Source organism: Odocoileus virginianus, chromosome 14 (genome assembly GCF_023699985.2).
Source record: "Odocoileus virginianus isolate 20LAN1187 ecotype Illinois chromosome 14, Ovbor_1.2, whole genome shotgun sequence".
NCBI classification, from domain to species: Eukaryota; Metazoa; Chordata; class Mammalia; order Artiodactyla; family Cervidae; genus Odocoileus; species Odocoileus virginianus.
In genome coordinates, this window is record NC_069687.1 from 33570282 (window position 1) to 33592613 (window position 22332).

The 22332-nt window shown below is 40.8% G+C and overlaps 1 protein-coding gene across 2 annotated transcripts in view; it reads right to left on the minus strand.

The window, feature by feature from the left end:
- LIFR (LIF receptor subunit alpha) overlaps window positions 1–21912 on the minus strand; it is a 117470-nt gene extending 95558 nt beyond the window's left edge. Inside the window, exons 1-3 of one of the 2 annotated variants that reach the window (XM_070476601.1) lie at window positions 21779–21912; window positions 21400–21627; window positions 17600–17705 (exon numbers count right to left, since the gene is read on the minus strand). The gene's annotated coding sequence lies outside the window, so the exon portion shown is untranslated. The remainder of the gene's footprint in view (window positions 1–17599; window positions 17706–21399; window positions 21628–21778) is intronic. The other variant, XM_070476602.1, reaches the window with a different exon arrangement.
- Window positions 21913–22332: the final 420 nt, after the last annotated feature.

Below are 22332 nucleotides of genomic sequence, written 5' to 3' on the forward strand. Positions count from 1 at the left end.
TTTTTTCCCAAGTGGGAGCTTCCTGTGCATGCAAAGAGCCTCCTTTGAATTTCTCAAAATCTCACTTGAAAAAAAAGCTGCTAATGGTGACAACAAAAATGTTCCCAGGAAACAAACTGACCCCCGTTGAGAATCACTGGCCTAATAGGGCTTAAATGATTTCCCCACCTGTATCTCTTGCCAGCTTCCTCTCTCACCCCCTTTATGCCCCTGACCTGTCAAATCCAGTCACCTGGCCTCCTTGGTGTCCTCTGAATATACCAGACATGTTCTCACCTCACTTCTGCACCAGCTGTTTCCTCTGCCTGTAACATTCCCTTCCAGGTATCTGGGGTCTCACCCCCTCACCTTCTTCAAGGATATGCTCAGAGGTCACCTTCTCAATGAGGCTCTCCTTATGTAAAATTTGAATCCTCTATACCCTCTGTCTGTCTAGCTTGCTTTTTTCTATCCAGAGCATTTATAACCTGATCATCTAACATAAAACTTATTTCATTTGCTATCTGTCTCCCTTAAGAAAATATAAGATACAAACGGGCAAGAATTTTGTTTTCTTCACTGCTGTGTCCCCTGTGCCTAGAACAGTGCTTGACATCTCCTATGGTAGATGCTCAATTTAAATTTGTTGAATAAATGAGTGAATACAGTTGAGAGCCCAGTTCAGAGCCCGTGTCTGACAAGCATATGACCTCCAGATTAATTTAGGATTTAACAACTGTCTTACTGTTCTTCTTGTAACCTCTATCCCCCCAAGATTAGGGTTTACCCCTTACCTCCACATGGCGCCGTGACTTTGGTTGACTAGCACTCTTGATTGTGACTATTTTCTTCCTTCGCACCTCCTCTGGTCATGCTTAGCCCACCTGCCAGGATGTTCACCTGTCCCTCCCTCATCTCCACCTTCCTAGTGCAGGCTACCTGTCTGGATCACTACCTTCCTGTCCCTAGAGTCTCCCAGTGCTGTGATCCTTTGGTTTCTCTCCTTCCCTGTCCTGCACACTATCCCCATCCCTCCTCTTGTCCCAGCAAACCTTCACCCTGGTACCACCTTCCCAGCGGTGGATGTGGTTCTGATCTCCAGTTCTAACACGACCTACTTATGTCCCCAACTGTATAACTTCCATGTGCCAAAATCTTGGAAAAGTCAAGATATGACGTCTCTCTTTTTCCTCTGTTCATTTACCATGAAACCTGAAATTGTGGCAGGCCTGTCTTTCCATGAAAGGCTGCCTGAGTTTTCTTGCTTCCACTTGACTGTAATATGAGCCAGTGTTCAGAGCCATAGAAACCTGACCCTGTTCAATAAGCAAGCAACCGTAAATGCCAAGAGTCAAGATGCCTCAAGTGAAGGGGAACTTGGAGCCAAGGTTGGTCATCATTTTTGTTGCATTAATGTGACAATAGACAGTTTCAATAGCAGACATCACAATAATGTCAGCAGGGACTTCTCTAGATACGGTAGTTAGTTGCCTGTGATAAGTAAGAATCAAATAACCAGACACATGATCTTTCTACATAAGGTTTGTTTGTATGCCTATTGTGGGAAGGCATTTGGGCCAAAATCCAGATACACCCAAAGCACAAACCTAGAAAAATTGGCAAACAACACTTAAAATTTTTACCTAGAAATAGATCTGTGGACATAATCCCAAAGTGCTCAATAAACAAAACAACTGATTGAACCATAATGCATTTGCCTGTGCTAAAACTGAAGATCATTTATCAAACTGTCCACAGAATCTGTGATTTGAACTGACACTGATGACATAAACAGATAATCAAGATTTTGAGAATTTCATGGCTAGTTCAAGGAATTCAAGGACACTAGTTGAAAAGATGATTATGATTTGGTTTCTGGACATCTGGCCATGGGATCCAGCCAACCCTCCTCCCTCCTCTCTCTTCCCATGCTGACTTCTAACAGTTTTCCAATGAGCTACCAAGGAAGGAGCTGACAGATAAGTCCTCCATGCCCTTGAACTTTTCAATGCCTGAGTGCTATGTGGGAAGACAGCCATTTATCACCTTCACAATGGCCAGGAGGCTGCAGGGGCAGGACAGGAGTCTGGTTTCCTGGTTGTTTCTCTGTTTTCTGCAATGGTCTGAAAATGATAAAAGAACTTGTTATCACATCAGCCCTGTGGAGGAAGAAATGTGACATGGGAAAGGGCAGAAATAGCTCAATCTGCATGATCACACAAGTTATGTATGGGTTATATGTATCAGATCTATTTCTGTACAGTCAGATGTTGAAATATTGAGTGCCAAGGTTGTCAAGGTCTGCATAGAGTTTAATAGTCTTCCTAAATATACCTCATTTTATTAATTGCACTCCATTTACATTTGAACTTTAAGAAATAAAAGTGACAGTTACGTTTTTCTTTTTCAAAAAAAAGGAAGCCATATCTTAAAAAAAATCTCATGTTTGGAATTTCCCAAGTCTCTGGTAAAATGCCCAAATATCTAGATCTTGGCAGAGTTCCAAGTCATCTCAGAAATGACTCCACAGTGCTTCAGTGAATGGTGGCTTAATGCAAAACATGTTGAGCCTGTGTTGAGTCATTAATTAGTGACATTTATTGAACACTCATTGTATACAAGACATCATATTAATGCAATATACAAACAAAAATATGAGAAAGGGAGTCTGGTTATACTAAGGCAATAAGTAAAGGATGCCTTTTTTAGATAAAAGGAATAGGGTAATGGAGAAACAACTTTATTTATGAACATCCTTACCTTAACATTGTTCCCTGATAATAAATAAGTGAAAATATGAACTATAAATAGAGAGACACACCAAACTCCAAGCCTGTTTTTGTCAAGAAACTTGATGTGAAGCATCTTGGTTAACACTCATAAGTGAGTCAATAAAGGTCATAATGAAGACCGAATTGCTTTTCTCTGTGATATTTTGAGAACTCTGTAGCAAACAGCTCTGATTTCAGCCTTTTAATAATTGACTTAAGGGACAAAAGGTTGCCAGAAATTCTTCCCCCTTAACTTTATGCATCTATAGAAAATCTGGCCCCCATGGAAACTAAATAATTATGAATTTCAAGCAAGATTAATAGGTATTCAGGCTCAACATATCTAGTGGGAAAAAAATTCATGCAACCTTGAAGTAGAAAACACAGGTTCCTATAATTGCAATTAGACCTAACTGAAATCTATAACATTGGGTTCCTTGCAGATATTTTCCAAGAAGAAATAGGCAGTTTGCTTAATTAAAACACTTTGGAATATAATTGCTTGCTTTATTCATTTTAGAAAAAAAAAATCGTCTTTTCGGGAAAGGAGAATCCAGTGTGTGAGTTTCCTTCCCTGTCAGATTGCTGATCCAGAGCAAAAGTGTCATCCACTACAGTAGACTGAATTTTCCCTGCCCTGTCTTCATTGCCCTCTTCCTGCTGGGAATAACTCGAACCTTTTTCCTTTTGGGAAACCTTTGTGATTCAGTAGCTGTAACCCATTCCTGTCTCTAGAGATGAACACAGGGCTCGAAAGGTCAATCTCTGGCCTCAGTAATTGAGTCAAAGATTGGCCTTGACCCAAGCCAGACCGATGATGCCCAGTTTGGGGATAACTAAATTGGTGGCCGCCATCTTGCTTCTCATGGGAGAATCTTCCTGAGAGTGAAGCTAACACAGAAGAAAGCAGAGCTGAGAGATGGGAAAAAAAAACAAACTATACTTGAAACCATCTTTTAAAAAATATTTTGGCCATGCCATGTGACATGTGGGATGTTATTTCCCAGTCCAGAGATTGAACCCACACCCCCTGCATTGGAAGCCTGGACTTTTAACTACTGGACCACCAGGGAAGTCCCTTGAAATTGTCTTCTGAGCATCTCAATCCAGCTATAGGTGAAACCTTGATTTTGGCTGGCTGACATCTTAACTCTGTTCCTTACCTGCTCAGGTTTGGGACTTCTACTTGATCACATCCTGCCAAACTTCTTTGATACAAATTACCTGCCTAGACTCCACTCCCAGCCTTCCAGCCCCCGATACTCCAGGTAGTACCCTGGAGACCCCCCTCCAGAGTCTTCCTCCCATGAGAACCTGCACACCACCCTCATTTTGCCCTCTTAACGTACAACCTCCCCCACTCCCAACCATCCCATAGGTAGGCCTGGCCTCCAGTTTTAACATGTCCAGCTTGTTCAACCAGCAACTAAACTTCATTCTCTCAAAACCATGCACATTTAGTTCTGTAACCAATAAATCTGTTTTGCTTCAAGTGGTTCAAATTCACTTTCTGTCACTTGCAACTGAACGCCCTTTTAATCATCATAGACGGCAGATACTTTTTTCAAGCATGTTGATTATTTTGGAAGAGTCAAGGGTCAACCAGAATCAGGTTTTTTGAATGTGATAGGCATTCAAGCAGAGACTACCATTGTGTGCAGGAAATATTTTGTGGTCAAATATAATGAAATATAATTAATATAAACTAAAATGTGAAACTAATTATACATGCTTCTAGTAATTCCAAAGAGGAGTCTCCATGGTGCCTCTTTAAATTGAAATGATATTTAAATACATGTTATCATAAGATTGGTAAATAAGTGAATAGCTTTAGAGTAACACACTCAAGTATGACTGACAGGCCACCTGCACTGGTAATTTCTTGGGAGGATGGTTTAAAATTCAGATTCCTTGGACCCATTCCAAGCTCGTTGAATCAGCATCTCTGGGAATTGGACATGAGAATGTTCATTTTGGATAAAACTCCAGGGTATTTTCTAGGCATACAAGAGTTTGAGCACAATTTGCTTCTAAGTCCTGCTTCATATACATATTTTTAGTAAACCTTCAAGTGTCACTGTCTGAATCTAATGAATAATTCTAAGAACATCTCATTATTGATAAGAGTGAAACTGAATGGGCACACCTATAAAAAGCAGTAAGGTTCAGGTAACTTATAAAGGCTTAGAGGCAGGATGTAGTCAGCTCAGGCTAAGTTCTCTGTGGTAGTTCAGTTCAGTTCAGTCGCTCAGTCTTGTCCGACTCTTTGCGACCCAATGAACCATAGCACACCAGGCCTCCCCGTCCATCACCAACTCCCAGAGTTTACCCTAACTCATGTCCATTGAGTTGGTGATGCCATCCAACCCTCTCATCCTCTGTCATCCCCTTCTCCTCCTGCCCTCAGTCTTTCCCAGCATCATTGTCTTTTCAAACGAGTCAGCTCTTAGCATCAGGTACCCAAAGTATTGCAGTTTCAGCTTCATTATCAGTCCTTCGAATGAACACCCACCCAGGACTGATCTCCTTTAGGATGGACTGATTGGATCTCCTTGCAGTCCAAGGGACTCTCAAGAGTCTTCTCCAACACCATAGTTCAAAAGCATCAATTCTTCGGCGCTCTGCCTTCTTTATAGTCCAACTCTCACATCCATACATGACTACTGGAAAAACCATAGCCTTGACTAGATGAACCTTTGTTGACAAAGGAATGTCTCTGCTTTTTAATATGCTGCCCAGGTTGGTCATAACATTCCTTCTAAGGAGTAAGCGTCTTTTAATTTCATGGCTGCAGTCACCATCTGCAGTGATTTTGGAGCCCAGAAAAATAAAGTCAGCCACCGTTTCCACTGTTTCCTTATCTATTTGCCATGAAGTGATGGGACTGGATGCTATGATCTTAGTTTTCTGAATGTTGAGCTTTAAGCCAACTTTTTCACTCTTCTCTTTTGCTTTCACCAAGAGGCTCTTTAGTTCTTCTTTGCTATCTGCCATAAGGGTGGTGTCATCTGCATATCTGAGGTTATTGCTATTTCTCCTGACAATCTTGATTCCAGCTTGTGTTTCTTCCAGCCCAGTGTTTCTCATGATGTACTCTGCATATAAGTTAAATAAGCATAGTGACAATATACGGCCTTGACCTACTCCTTTTCCTATTTGGACAGTCTGTTGTTCCATGTCCACTTCTAACTGTTGCTTCCTGACCTGCATACAGGTTTATCAAGAGGCAGGTCAGGTGGTCTGGTATGCCCATCTCTTTCAGAATTTTCCACAGTTTATTGTGATCCACACAGTCAAAGGCTTTGGCAAAGTCAATAAAGCAGAAATAGATGTTTTACTGAAACTCTCTTGCTTTTTCGATGATCTTTCAGATGTTGGCAATTTGATATCTGGTTCCTCTGCCTTTTCTAAAACCAGCTTGAACATCTGGAAGTTCACGGTTCACATATTGCTGAAACCTGGTTTGGAGAGTTTTGAGCATTACTTTACTAGTGTGTGAGATGAGTGCAATTGTGTGGTAGTTTGAGCATTCTTTGGCATTGCCTTTCTTTGGGATTGGAATGAAAACTGACCTTTTCCAGTCCTGTGGCCACTGCTGAGTTTTCCAAATTTGCTAACATATTGAGTGCAGCACTTTCACAGCATCATCTTTTAGGATTTGAAATAGCTCAACTGGAATTCCATCACCTCCACTAGCTTTGTTCATAGTGATACTTCCTAAGGCCCACTTCACATTCCTAAGGACTCCACTCCACTTCCTAAGGACTTCACATTCCAGGATGTCTGGCTCTAGGTGAGTGATCACACCATCGTGATTATCTGGTTCGTGAAGATCTTTTTCATATAATTCTTCTGTGTATTCTTGCCACCTCTTCCTAATATCTTCTGCTTTAATTTTCTTGAAGAGATCTCTAGTTTTTCCCATTCTATTAGTTTCCTCTATTTCTTTGCATTGATTGCTGAGGAAGGCTTTCTTATCTCTCCTTACTATTCTTTGGAACTCCACATTCAAATGGTATATCTTTCCTTTTCCCCTTTGCTTTTTGCTTCTCTTCTTTTCACAGCTATTTGTAAGGCCTCCTCAGACAGTCATTTTGCTTTTTTGCATTTCTTTTTCTTGGGGATAGTCTTGCTTCTTGGGGATGGTCTCCTGTACAATGTCACGAACCTCTGTCCATAGTTCATCAGGCACTCTGTCTATCACATCTAGTCCCTTAAATCTATTTCTCTCTTCCACTGTATAATCAGAAGGGATTTGATTTAGGTCATACCTGAATGGTCTAGTGGTTTTCCCTACTTTCTTCAATTTAAGTCTGAATTTGGCAATAAGGAATTCATGATCTGAGCCACAGTCAGCTCCAGGTCTTGTTTTTGCTGACTGTATAGAGCTTCTCCATCTTTGGCTGCAAAGAATATAATCAATGAGCCACAGTCAGCTCCTGGTTTTGTTTTTGCTGGCTGTATAGAGTTTCTCCATCTTTGGCTCCAAAGAATGTAATCAATCTGATTTCAGTGTTGGCCATCTGGTGATGTCCATGTGTAGAGTTTTCTCTTGTGTTGTTGGAAGAGGGTGTGTACTGTGACCAGTGTGTTCTCGTGGCAAAACTCTATTAGCCTTTGCCCTGCTTCATTCTGTACTCCAAGGCCAAATTTGCCTGATACTCCAGGCGTTTCTTGACTGCCTACTTTTGCATTCCAGTCCCCAAAATGAAGAAGACATCTTTTCTGGGTGTTAGTTCTAAAAGGACTTGTAGGTCTTCATAGAACCATTCAATTTTAGCTTCTTCAGTGTTACTGGTCAGGGCATAGACTTGGATTACCGTGATATTGAATGGTTTGCCTTGTAAACAAACAGAGATCATTCTGTCATTTCTGAGAATCTCTGTGGTAACAAGTGGCCTAAAATATTAACGGCTTACAACATCAAATGTTGACTTTTTATGCATTTACATATCCATCACAGAACACTCCAGAACTCAGGGCTATTGGAACAATTTTTCTCTGGGACATAGCTGGTCCTGTATTGGAGGGTAAAGGGAATAGGGGGACCTCAGACTGGCTCTTAAAGTCTTTGCTCAGAAGTGATACATGTTACTTGTAGCCATATTCCATTGACCAAAGCAGGTCACACTGTTCTTGTGTTCAGTGGAGTAGGGAAGGATAATCCTATAGAAGAGGATACTAAAGGGAAGAGCAGCAAACATTTTGAATGGAAATGTAATCTACTGCATAGGACATTCGACCAAGAAGGTTATGTGCTCTTGAAAAACATGGGGGAGCCTATGGTAAGATAAGTTTGGGGACTGCTGATTACTCTAGCCACTTCTGGAGCTGCACAATGTAACCCAGCATATTAAAGGCTCTCAGAAGTCCTGCAATAGAAAACTACTAATATTATTAACCCCAAGTTTCCAAGCTTTGTTTCCATGGTGTTTTCAAACACCATCTCAACACATGTCAACAATTTGACATTGACAAAGACATCATTTGTGCTGTAGACAAAATAATATTTTCTTCTTCTATGACTACAAAGCAGGCATGTGGGATGTTCCTAGTAGAATATTGCATAATAAATTTTGTGTAGCCTCAAGCTATTCATGTTTTTAAAAAAAATTCTGCTATTCTACTAAGTCATCAAAAAAGCCTGGGGAATTCTATGCAAATATCTCTCTTGTTATTCTAACTAGTTAAAGTCTGTTGAAATTTAGTAGCATTATTAGAGAGCACTTAAGAAGTAAATCTAATAAACCAGTTCTTCCAGGTATGATGAGAGTATTCCAGAAAAGATTTTATTTTAAAATCTTCCTCATTTCCATGTTTGGGATTAGGCAATTCCTGTAAATTGAAGCAGTGCACTTTTCCCCCCCATTTATGGGAACTTGTCATTTTACAAGCTGATCTGCAGTTCTGTACTTACAAATAAACATGAAAGTACTCAAATCTATCAGCATCATGATGGGGGAGGTCATTTCCTACTTTTTCTCTACCTCCACCCAACACATCCTTGTATCCCTGCTGGGATGCTGGTGATGTACAATGTTTTTGCTGCTGTGTAAGTGGAGGGTGTTGTTTCTCAAGTTACTGTGTGGCTAGAGCATGGCACAAACAGAGGTGGTTGTGGGCATTGCCCAGTTTTTCCACGGTTTAGTCACTGGTGGTGAACACCATTTTTGAAAACCCATGCTGTGTTCTCTGATGCTTTCCCCTGCTTTATCACTGCCTCTCAGTCTTTCCCTAGCTCCTCTTCCTGATCTAGTCATCACATAATGGAGTTCTTCTGATTAGTCCCTTGGCCTTTTCTCAGCTCACTCTGAATATGCCTGCCAACGTGAATGAGTCCACTTTCGAGGCATGGGCCCCACCTGGCTCTATCTCCAGCTTGCTCCTGAGGTTTAGTGTGTGTGTGTGTACGTGTGTGTGTTAGTTGCTCAGTCATGTCTGATTCTTTGCGACCCCATGGACTACACCCACCAGGCTCCTGTGTCCATGTAATTCTCCAGGCAAGAATACTGGAGTGGGCTGCCATTTCCTCCTCTAGAGGATCTTTCTGACCCAGGGATTGAACCTGGGTCTCCTGCATTGGCAGGCAGGCTCTTTGCCATCTGAACGACTGGAGATACCTCCCTCCCTGAGCTTTGGTATCATATTCTAATTGCCGAGAGATGGTCTCCACGTGGTGCTGCATATCTGCCTCAAAGTGAATGTATCCCAAACAAAACTCTTCATTTTCCTCCCAAGCTTGTTCTAATATTCTGTTTCCCATTCATTGTTTCACTACTCATTTAGTCTCCTGATTAAAAATGGGACATTATCTCTGGCCCCTCCATTTCTTCTACCCAAGACTCCAACTCATGCCTGTATTCAGTGCAATATCAGAAGTATGAGAGACTTAAGACTTCCTCTCTATCTCCATGTACTGTCTTGATTCAGATGCCGAATCATCTGCCTGGATACTGAGAGTGGTATCGTGGTGAGAAGTATGGGTTCTGGCAGCCAGACAGCTTGGGATGGAATTCTGACTCTAACCACTTCTTATAGACTGATGAAGCCAAGTTATTTAACCTCCCTGTGCCTGAGTTTCCTCTTCTACAAAAAAGGATCATTACGTCATGCTGTGCTCAGCTGCTCAGTCACGTCCAACTCTTTGTGACCTCATGATCTGTATCTCGCTAGGCTCTTCTCTCCATGGAATTTTCAAGGCAAGATCAGTTGCCTAGATCAGTTGCCATTTCTTACTCCAAGGGATCTTCCCAACTCAGGATCAAACCTGCATCTCCTGCATTGACAGGCAGATTCTTTACCACTGTGCCATTGGGAAGCATAAGGATCCTTCTAGTCACTAAATGGGGCTGTTGTGAGGATTACTTTGGTAAATATATACGAAATGTCTAACACATAATAAATGCACATTGAGTGTTAGTTACTGGTATCATAACATCTTAGCTCATTTCACTGGTACTAGTGTTTTTCCATTCTCATTAGAATCACCTTCCTAAGAGATAAATCTTATCATGTCACTCCTTATCTTCTACTGACTTTCTATCATTTAAAGAATAAAGTTAACTTTCCTAGCAGGACATGTAAGACCCTTCAAAAATCTCTTCCTAACTGCCCTTTTGGGTTTATTTCTGGCCACATGAGGCTTTAAATACCAGCTCTGCACTAAATTTCTCACCATTTCTCAAACACTCTATATCCACTGATACTTCTGCACCTTTGTACATACTACTTCCACGTTTGTCAGCTTTCCTAAGTTGTGCTGCCTTAACGACCATCCCCAGGTCTCAATGGTTTTCAACAACATAAATTTACTTCTTACTTAAGTTATAGGCTGTCTGCAGGATAGCTTCAACTCTACTCCAGAAGTCTCCTTTACTCTGAGATCTACACTGAATAAGCAGTCCCTTTCTGAAAATGGTTTTTCATGTGGCAGAGGGGAAAGAGTTACCTTGGAATGTTATGACAGATCTTAAAGGTTTTGTTCAGAAATGGCACAAAACACTTCTATGCAGATTTTATTGGCCAAGGTAAGTAACTCGGCTAAGCCTGACTTTAATTAGGGTGGGAAGATACAACCTCTCCTGTCCCTACATATCTCTCCCTATATTAGGAAGAAGAAACTAGCAATTAGAAGCAATAATATAGTCTCCCATCATTCCCTATATTTGAAACACCCTCACATGTCCTTGCTTTACCCATTTTTCAAAATCTTCTAAGCCTTGTTATCACTTCCCTTGTGGAATTTTTCTGTTGGCACCAGACAGTTAGTTCATTTCTCATCATTCTCTCAGGGCTCCAGCCCCATTTTTAATAAAGTGCTTGTCAAGCTGTTATTAAAAGTATGTGTTTACATCCCCTTTTCTCTCATGGGCAAAGGCTACAACTTCTCAATTTCTCTATCCCTGGCTCTAAGCATTCTAGGACTCAGAACATGTCAACAGAATGAATGAATGAGGCAGTTTGTTTCTTGGCCATTTATAGGCAAGGTTGGTTAAGCTTTTCTGCTAATACGCAGTAGGAGGTGGCCAAGTAACTAAGTAACTCCTTTATGCAGGCAGAAAGGAGACTTAAAGACCAGTGAAAAACGCAGGTGCCTTTTTCCCTCCATGTCCACCAAGTATTATGTCATTTTCTTATTTTGCCCTTAGTCCATGGCTATGTACCAAGACAAAATGCTTTGGAAATATACTATCTGTGCATGTAGCCTTGGGAATTTATATACATGAAATATTCAAACGAAAGCAGACTGTGCCTATATAGTTTGTTAAAACTTTGTTTCAAATCCAGTTATCTACTAAAAAGACTGTACCAGTAAAATTGTCTTGATGAACTATCAAGAAGTCTTATCTTCAGCAGCTTTTTGGGAAGATACTAAATCAAATTGACAAAGTATTCAGTTTTACCTCCTAAGTATTGCAGGCTCATTCTCTGTCATCTCTCTCCTCTGGCACCGTCTTAGTTTAGGTTCTTATCACTCCTTGCACACATGCATGCTAAGCTGCTTCAGTCATGTCTGATTCTTTGCAACCCTATGGACTGTAGCCCATCAGGCTCCTCTGTCTATGGGAGTCTCCAAGCAAGAATACTGTAGTGGGTTGTCATTTCCCCTTCCAGGGGATCTTCCCAGCCCAGGGACTGAACTGGCATCTCATATGTCTCCTGCATTGACAGGCAGGTTCTTTACCACTGAGCCACCTGGGAAGCCCTCGTCACTCCTTACCTGCACTTTTATTACAAACTCCTTCTTGGTTTCTCTCTGCCCAGAATATCCCCCTCCAATCAAGCATGACTTAATTGATGAAGGATGCATTTTCATTAAGCATCACCTTCCTTCTACACTGTCTCCAATGCCCTCTCTTTCAGTTCAGTTCAGTTCAGTCGCTCAGTCGTGTCCGACTCTTTGCGACCCCATGAACCGCAGCACGCCAGGCCTCCCTGTCCATCATCAACTCCCAGAGTTTACCCAAACTCATGTTCATTGAGTTGGTGATGTCATCCAACCATCTCATCCTCTGTTGTCCCCTTCTCCTCCTGCCCCCAATCCTTCCCAGGATCAGGGTCTTTTCAAATGAGTCAGCCCTTCACATCAAGTGGCCAAAGTATTGGAGTTTCAGCTTCAACATCAGTCCTCTCTTTACATGTCGTCCAATAGGGTTGTCTTGTCCCTCTATATCTTTTTATCATCATGTTTTATCACATCACATTGTAATTGTTTGTATCTGTTTCCTCTTAATGGAATAAGAGTTTTCTGAGAGTAAGTGTTAGTGGTGTAAGATTCATCTCTTAATCAGAGCCAAGTGCCTTTGAACACACATAAGGTGCTCAATTAATATTTGGTACCTTGAGGTCCTGTTGAACCAAAGGCAAACTTACAGCTTACACATTTTGTGCTAAATAATACAGTACAATTGAAAGGAGATTTTGACCTGAGCTTTTAATATGTGATTTTCATGATTCATGAAGAATGCCGTGTTTATGTTTTGATTTAATTTATATGAACTTTAACTTTTATATATAAGCTCTGTGCAAAACTTATTGGAAATGAACTAATTCTCATGAGAATTTTAGTAGACTAAGAAAAAAGCCTATAAAAATTATCCTTCATAAGACCTTGTATGGCTAAAGAAAATTTAGAAGATACAATGCTTCTTTATTATCCTTGCCACTGAAAACAAAAATGAAATTTTTACTGAGATATAAAAACTAAAGAAAGAAAGAGAATTTAAGTTATGTGTGCCTTAGAAAAACAGTATGACATACTAATTTGGCCAGATCTCTTGAAAGAAAAGAAGCCAAGTGCAAATTACGTTTATCTAATTTAGCTCAAGAATGAAATTTTCAGTTTTGGTAACTCTAACACATGTTATGTAAGAGATCATGAGTATAAGAGGGAGAGAAAAAGGGCGAAAGAAGTTGTAATTAAAGTAAATCTTCCCAGAACCCTGGATTGCACCAGGAACGTGGCCAGAATAAGCAAGGCTACTGACTTTTGCCAGGGTCATGTTTAGAGGTTACTTTATCATACCCCTTGCTCAAAAAACATAATTTGAGCAAAGAAAGGCTCCCAATGTTCAGTGATCTCCATGTGCTTCCCATTAGGGTCGGAAGAAGAAATGCTGTGGTGTCTTCCGCAGACGGAATGGAATGGGAGTTTGCAGATCTCTTTCCGACTTGGCAAGAGATGCCAGCCTGGACATCAGGAAGGCCCAGCTATTTCTAGAGTACAGGAGCACACAGCCATAGCGACACCTAGGAACCACTGCAAATAGTTACTTCCTCCTTTTCCAGACAGGAAAGCATCTAGTTCAACTCAGAATTGTTATCTACCTTAATCGAAACATTATGATTTTTGAAGTCTAAGTTAAGAGCAAAATATTATTAGTGATTTCCTTTGCTAGCTAGCTCAGATTTGGAAGCCCCCTGAAATGGCCTGTCAAATCTTCACTCATTCACCCACTCCCTACCAAGAGAGAAGGACAGATCACATAGGCCAATTAATCCCTTCTCCTAACTCCCATCAGGAACCAGGATAGTATGAAGGCCAAACCAAGGGGAGTATCATGGTCAGTTGCTTATGCAACATCCATTTCCCTCTTTTTCCTCACTTAACACTTGTCCAGCTAAATATTCTCTTTTCCAGCCAATAAAACACAAGGAGATGTTTGCCTGGGAGTTCTGATAAAGCCTTTGCCTTCCTGTTAGAAGGAGACAGAGATAACATTCTCTTCCTGCTTTCACAGCACATATGATGTCAACTACAGCAAACATCTTGGAACATCTTGAAACATAAGGCTCTAAGGATAACAGAGCTGAAAGATAGAATGACCTGGGTCCCTCATGGCATTATGAACTATACACAACTCCAGCAATCACTTAACTCTGGATTTTTGTAATGAGTGAATCCCCTGTTCATTGAAGCTACTATGGTTTGGGTTTTCTGTTACTTGCAGTCAAACATATCCCTAACTTGGTATACCAAGTCTATTAACAGAAGCTCAATTAGGGATTCTCAGAGGAAAGGCTACTAGTCTCAGGCTACTAGCAGGAGAGAGATAACAGTTTAGAAGAGGTAGAAGCTAGTCAGATTTTTCTCCCCATTTCCAAACGTCCCTTCATTTCCCCTGCAACATCCTCATGAAATTTTGGACCAGTCATCTTGCTCGTGCCTGGTTGCTCAGTGGTATCTAACTCTTTGCAATGCTATGGACTGAGGCCCATCAGGCTTCTCTGTCCATGGAATTTTCCAGACAATAATACTGGAGTAGGTTGCCATTTCCTCCAGGGAATCTTTCTGACCCAGGAAGTGAACCCACATCTCCTGCATCTCCTGCATGGGCAGGTGGATTCTTTACTACTGAGCCACCTGGGAAACCCCAGATCAGTCATAGAAGATGGAATTAAAAGTTCCCATTTTAAAATATCAGTCCTGATATATGATGTACCAATATTATGACTTCGTTGCTTTGAATCATAAAGTTTCTTCCAGTACTAAGAATCATTAGCATCTATCCTGCCCTGTTAGATTTCAGCAGAGTTTGTAACTTAAGAGGCTTAGTTGATTGAAAATAATAGAAGTCTTACACTTATTTAGAATTTTAAATAAAAGGAGATATGGATTTATCCCATCAAATTTTACCTAATCGCATCTCTATTCGGAATACTCTATCTTTAAATTCCAGTGGGAGGTACAATTTTAACTTTTTATTACTCAAGTTTAAGATTCAGGTATAAGACTTTCATGTGGATTCTATAATTATCTTTTGCAAATTATGTTTTTATATGATATTCATTGCCATCATTTCCCAAGTGCTAACATGTAGGTTTCTATAGGCATAGATCATATTTCTGTATTTTTTTTTATTAAAAAAAAAACTGGTAACATCTGGTTGATGGACTGGGTAATGGATGTGTGCACCTGGAATACAGCCAGGCCCATGCAAACATACAATTACACTCGATCCATCACATCAAAGCCATTTTCTATCCTGGCTCCAATTTTGGTTTGGCACATTACTTCATCTTGTTCTGCTCCAAAACTCTGCAATAGTATTGAAAAGAATGAATAGAAATGGGCAACTTGCTAATCTACTTTTAACTCTCCCAACTGGAGAGGTGCCCACCGAAGAATTTAGAAATGAAACAAATTCATCACTTAAACATTTCTATTAATGATAATAGCCACCATTGGCTGAGATATTTACCAGGTGCTGAGAGAGGTTCTGAACTCTGTGCAGACATCTGGCCCTCACACATCTGGGAGGAGATCTCAGTCTCCCGATACAAAGTCCTTCATGCGTCCAGTCAATGCGTGTTACAAGCAGCCTCTGGGCTGGACTCTGGGACTGCAGTAGAGAAAAAGGCAAACCTGCCGCTCCCCACTCCACACTGGGCACCACTTTCTGCATATACACATATGTCTCATGCAGTCTAATGGAGGGCTGGGGGAAGAGATATCCCAGTTCAACAAGAGGGAAGAAAAAGGGAAACTAGGGAGCATAATGACAAGCCCTAACTTCGAGGGGGACAGGAGGTAAAATCTTACTGAGAAAATGATGTTTAAACCTAGACATTCAGGGTTAGTCACTATAAATGGGAGAAGAGGTACTGGCACTGGGGATGAAATACTTCCAGGCAGATGAGACAAGACATGGTAGGATAACATGGGGTCAAGAAAGGGCCAGAGAGCAGTTTGGGGGACTGAAAAAGGGCACTGTTGGGGGAGCTAAGAGAACCAGGGAGACATGTGAGAGGGACACTACTGTGTGGGGCCACGCTTGGGACTTCATCCTAAAGGCAAGGTGAAGCCATCTAGAGTGGTAATTGTCACAGTTTTGTGTGAGTGTGAATGTGTGTGTGTGTGTGGGGGGGGGGGGGGGGGGGGTAAAGACGGTGGGGTGAGTAGGGAGAAGAATAATCAGATTTAAATGCAGATTCAGAGAAATTCCCACCTTTGTCCAAAGTCATTCCAAAGCTAGCATTTGATCTCAGTGGGCTGGATTCCCAGCATTTGCTCTTTACCCACCATTCTCTACCATCTTCTAACTTTACCAGCTCTCTGCTAGGCAGGGTGCATGCATGCTCAGTTGGTAAGTCTTGTTCAACTCTCTGTGACCCCATGGACTGTAGCCCGCCAGGTTCTACAGGATTCTCCCTGGGATTCTCCAGGCTAGAATACTGGAGTGGGTAACCATACCCTTCTCCAGGAGATCTTCCCCACCCAGGGATGGAACCCTTGTACTGTAGGCAGATTCTTTACCATTTGAGCCACTAGGAAAGCCAAAGCATGATATGAGACTCTCCAATTAGTCCCCTTGGCTTTAAGTAATTTTAACCAAACTTATCGTTATAAAGCCCCATAAAAGTCATTACTTCATAGAAAAAAAATTGGATTTTCAATTCTCGCTAAATCCCAAAGTACATTTTTAACTTTCCAATTTTTTTTTCTTTTAGGATAGAAGTTGTATCCACTTAGAATTGTGAGTAGGACATATGATTTTGCTCAGACAAATAAGGAATAAAATATAAAATTCAGAGGCAATATTTGCTTAGGTCTTTGAGTACCTTTTTAAAAAGGCCTTAGATCCCTGAGGATTAATCAAGCACCTCTCAGATTTTGTCTTTCAAAGTGCAAGAAAGGAATGGCTTCTAATAGGATAAAAGGTATATTAAGACCTGAACTGGGGAACATGCATGAATGTTTTTCTTTAGAATTAGATTTGCTTCGGCAAATTTTATAAAATGCTCCAAGCTTTTCACTTTGTTTTCCAGATTATTACCCAGTCTAAACCATTTGTCTATAGGTTAGCAATGTTTTTATATACTCTATCTTTCAGAATTAAATGGATCAGATTATGCACATATTTCTTAGTATCAATTTAAATTGAGGAGATCTAGACACTACTGTCATTTATCACAATTACGTTCTTTAAATACTGCCTTCTTAAAGTGTTGAGCTAACCCCTTCCCCACTTTTTTACAAGTAACTACTGATCTTGCTAGATCATGTTTAAACCTGAACTAGTAATGCATAGTGTTATACTTCAAAGAATTACAAATCTTAAATTCCATGCTCCTTAATCATAAAAAAGAATAAAATGAATCAAAATGATTTTGCCTATTAAAAATAGTTAGATTTTTAACAACAGTCAGTTCTCAAATAAGTGAAATTGAATCCCACATTGTATGGGAAAAAGCTTGTTCTTGAAATGCTATAAAAATAAAACTGGTGTCATTAAATCTAGCCAATTAGGGGAGAGGGTAAGGATAAGATCTGATTGCCTTATTCGATGAAAGAATACTATGTAGAAAATATCGGAATGAAATTACAGCATGATTCAAATTTTACTTACGAATTGGAAAAGAGGTCAGAAGGCAAAACAGAAAGCGTGTGCTTGTGTCTTTCCCCGCCCCTCCTTTGTCCTCAGCAGGATGTAGCCCCATTTAAAAACGGGGTCCCTAGGGAAAGGAAAAAGCCCTTAGCTTAATCTTCCAGATCAACTGGAAACTCAGAATGACTATGGTGGGGGTGGTAAAATTTGTTCTTTTCACAATTCAGAAACTCTCTTCTCTTAATTAGAGCTAGGTCTTTGGCATGTTTTTCTCATTTAATTTTCAAAAGCCCCAGAGGTGGATCACATATTGATTAGTACCATCTGATATTATTCTGAGACCCATTCCATCCAGTAACTTATCTTCTAGATGATTAAGTGACTTTACCAAGTGACTTAGTAAAGGCAAGATCTAGAATTAGTTTCAAATATTGTTGTTTATTTTCCCTTTCTGTCCTAAGTATAAAGATATAGACTTTTATTGCTTACCTTCTGGCAATAAATTATTTCCATGAGAGAACAAATTGCTAAAAAGGATCTTTCAACTCTGATGGGTAGAGACAGATTCTGTAGGGGAGGTTGATTTGCAAACTGGGGACTTTCTGGGACCATTGGTCAAATAGAGATGAGAGGAGGGTATAGCAGGTGAGAGAGGGATGATGTAATGTAGGGAGGTGGGAAAATATTTTGTAACTTCTCCTTGGACCCTAAAGACCCAGGTATCATTGTGAACAGCATTTTGGTGTTTCTTTGACATGATGTCTCCACCCTTGTGCCAGGCATAGCATACAAAAGGGAAGCAGCCATCCTATTATGGTAATACACGTAACTGGGGACCTGCATATAACTACTTCAAAGGGGAAAAACATTTCAATAATGATAGCAAATAGGAAGAAGAAATGGCATTTATGAAGTACTTATTACACATCAACTATCCTCATCATTAAAAATTATTAACATTTATCGGGTCTTATGTACCAGACACTGTTCTAAAATCTTTGCATACATCATCTCACTTAATTCCCACAATTACTCAATCAAGTAGATACCATCACTATCTTCCTTTAAAGAAGAAGAAATAAAGACACAGGTAGGAAAGCTACTTGTCCAAGAACACAGGAGCCAAGCCCAGGGAGCTGACTCCAGGGACTCTAGATGAATTACACGTTTCATTCAAAAGATTTGTGTTGACTCCTTCCTCCATGCCAGACTCTGAGCAAAGCCGATACAATCCCTGCTCTCTTGGAACTTACATTTTAGCAGGGAGAGACAGTAGGCAAGTGATGATATAAACAAATGGGTCACTGCAATGGCCCTGAAGCCTCTGAAGGGTTTATACAGTGCTATGCCCTGGTCTCCCGTAGTCATCACGACACTGCTATTCCTATTCTTCACCGCAGAAGCAAGGTTTAAGGAAAGAAAATACACTTGAGCACTTGGCTGAGGACAATTGACTCAAACTCTCCCAAGTTATGAATCAATTATTTTACTCGGGGGTATGTCACATTTAGTGGCCATCAGCAAATCATTTAACTTGGAATCCTAAATGGTAATTACATGCACACTAAGAGTTCCAGAACATGAGTTTTACTTTAGCACAACTAACCCTATTTTTAACTGCAGAGACTTCCTACTGCTTATATAACAGAGACTAGGCATTTAACTGACCACTCACATGGGCATACAGGCAAGGCAGACTCAGCCAGGGAGGCCACGCTTATACTGCAACTTTTCATCTGTTTTGTGGAATGTAGGCTTTGGATGAAAGACTGTGTTTATCTCTGTCCAAAGCACTGGAAATAAAAGGTCTGTGCAGATGTTTTAAGGACACCATATAGACTGTTCACAAACTTTTGTGGTCAGTTGAGCCACTAGAGTCAGGACCAATGACTCACTCCGAACTGGGTTCCGTTGGTTCTTAAAATATTGTTTCAGTCTTGTCCTTAACAAAGTTAACGTGTTCATCATCGACACTGCTAGCTGGGGAAGTGGGTAGTGGGTTGGGATTGTGTGAAATATTCCATGTGATCACAGCCTATTTCCAGTGCCCTAGTCATTCCCAGGCTACTTTTGACCCAAGAAGCATTTTAATGTGGGAGGCAGGTCAAACCAGAGCCTCTGGTCCAGACCCTTCATTCTATGAAGGAGAAAGCTGAGCCTCCAGTATGAACAAGGTCATGGGCCTGCTGGTGGCACAGAAAGCCAGCCTCCTGAGAACCCCTAGCCACAACTCCTGACTCACACCATGCTGAGTCCTGAGATGAAACTCTTAATTCCCTTCATTTCCTTTGATGTTATTATTTCTTCTCTTCCTCCTCTTTCAACCCTTCAAAAGTTGTGTGACAGTCTTCTAAATGGCAAGTAATTAACCCACTTACAATGGCTTATAGTGACTGCCAACTAAAGCATGAGTTATGTAATTCTACTCTGTTTTCTAGGGGTATGGAGTCTTGAACAGAAAACATTTAACAGAAAGAGACATAAAAAGGCATAGACAAGGAACATGGCAGAGCCTCATACATTAAGTACATTTTATAAGACATCTTAATGTTCTGGGTAAGAAAAGAATATATTTGCTGGTGATAAATGTGACTGATGTGAGAGCTGTGTATTTTAGTGATGAACGGGGTCAGGCAGAATTCAGTTACTTTTCTAATTTGTCAGGGAGGATTCAAGAGGACAGGGAGGATTCAGGTATGAAGGAGGGGATATTCTGAATGCTATCAGGATGGGTGATCTGGCTGATGCAAGATCTTCAATCTGTGCTGTCCAGTATAGTAGCTATTGGCCACATGGGCTATTTAAGTTGAAATTATTAACATTAAATAGAATGAAAAAATTCAGTTCCTCCATTGCACTAGCCACATTCCAAGTGCTCAATAAGTAACATGAAACTAGTGGCTACTGTATTGGGTGGCAGAGATGTAGAGCATTTTCATCACTGCCGAAGGGTCTTTGGGACAATACTGACACAGAAGATGCATCGTAGAAGGGGAGGGATGGATAAGTGGAGAAAGGGGACCGTAAAGTAATTCAAAAAAGTGGTACTAGATAAGAAAAAATTAGGGAAATGGTATACACTGAAGGGATCCTGAGAAAGAACTTAAACTAGATTTCCTCTTTGATTCAAGGCATTGACTAATTTTTTTTTTAAATGGTATGTCTCTGGGCAGAAGCAACCTTGTGGTTTTAGCTGGTAGATATTCCTTTGAACAAAGAAAAGTATACCTTCAACCAAACTATGGAATAGTAAAAAGATCAATGGTTTCTAGGGCCTGGGGAAGGGAAGCAAGGGAGGGAGTTATGAGAAGTGAAACAGAGGGGGTTTTTAGAGCAGTGAAACTCTTTTGTGTGATACAAATGTGGTGACTACAAGACATTGTATACTTGCCAAAACTTGTACAACTACAAAGAGGGAGACCTAATGTAAACTATGGACTTCAGTTCATAATAATGGATTAATATGGGCTCATCCATCATAACAGATGTACCCCAACTAGTGCAAGATGTTAATAATAGAGGAAATGGGAGGAGGTGGGGTGGGAGGCGGTGGGTGGGAACATGCTGGAACGCCCTGTACTTTCTGTTCAGTTTTTCTGTAAACCTAAAACTACCCTAAGAAATAAAACTTATGAGTTAACTATTTCTCATAAAATATTTTCAAGCACTCTCAAAGTCTTCATTTTCACGTAAATACTGAGATGACAATAAAACACATTAACCTAGTCTCAGCTGATAATCTAATGGAACTATGTGTTCATAGAGAGAGAGATATACGTATATACATACTTGTCATGTAGAAAGAAAACAAAAGAGTGTACCTTCTTGCAACTGTCCACAGCACAGTGTCAGGCACTCATCTTGGTGAGCACGAGCTGGATTTAAGTCCACACTTGCTGCCTTCTTCGGGTGTCTCTCTGCAGTGCATGAACTACACAGCTGTATGTAGTGGCTCTAGGGGACCCCAGCCATTGCTATTATGGGGTTCCAAGCAGTGACTGGGGACAAAGGAGGACCCTATGTCTAGGGTGCCAAACTGAAGGAAGAGTCTGTTAAGAAGAGATCATAGTAAACCACATAAGGAAGAAAAAAAAAGAACCTGACATTCAGAAGCAGCAGAAAAGTTAAGTGGTAAAACATCAAAAAGGATGAGAGAAACAAAACCAGGAAGACAGGAGCCAAACCACAGCAATACTGTACCTGGAAGCCTAGACAGAGCAGCAGCCGCAGCTCCCTCTTGGAGCTGGAATTCAGAGCCGATAGTGGTCTTGGCGAGTGCAGTTCTGCACAGTGAAAGGCAGGGTATCTGGTGGGAGAGACAACTTTGAGAGAGGGTTAGGATTTGAGGATGGCCACTCCAGGAGGCTATATATACTCATATGGCAGGCTGGGGGGTGGAGGAAAAGAGGAGAAACAATGCATCTCAACAATGCCTGGAATGCATCAGTTGTGCAAACCAAAACTCCTGGGAAAACCAAGCTGTGTCTTGGATTGTGGTTCAAGGAACTAGTAATGGGATACAAAGTTTTTCCTTCCAGGCTAGTGGTGTGAGCCCAGCGCAGGATAGGAGTTAGCAAAGTGCTTTAGACGGCAGAGTGAAAGGAAATGATGGGGCCAGCCTGACCTTCTAGTATTTTGAGTAATCCTGAAAAGAACCACCTGCCACAATAGGTAACCCTAGCAGTCAGCTTCATGGAATGACTGGGAAGGGAAGCTGAATTGTGATACCCACTTCGTTCTCAGTACCCAGGGGA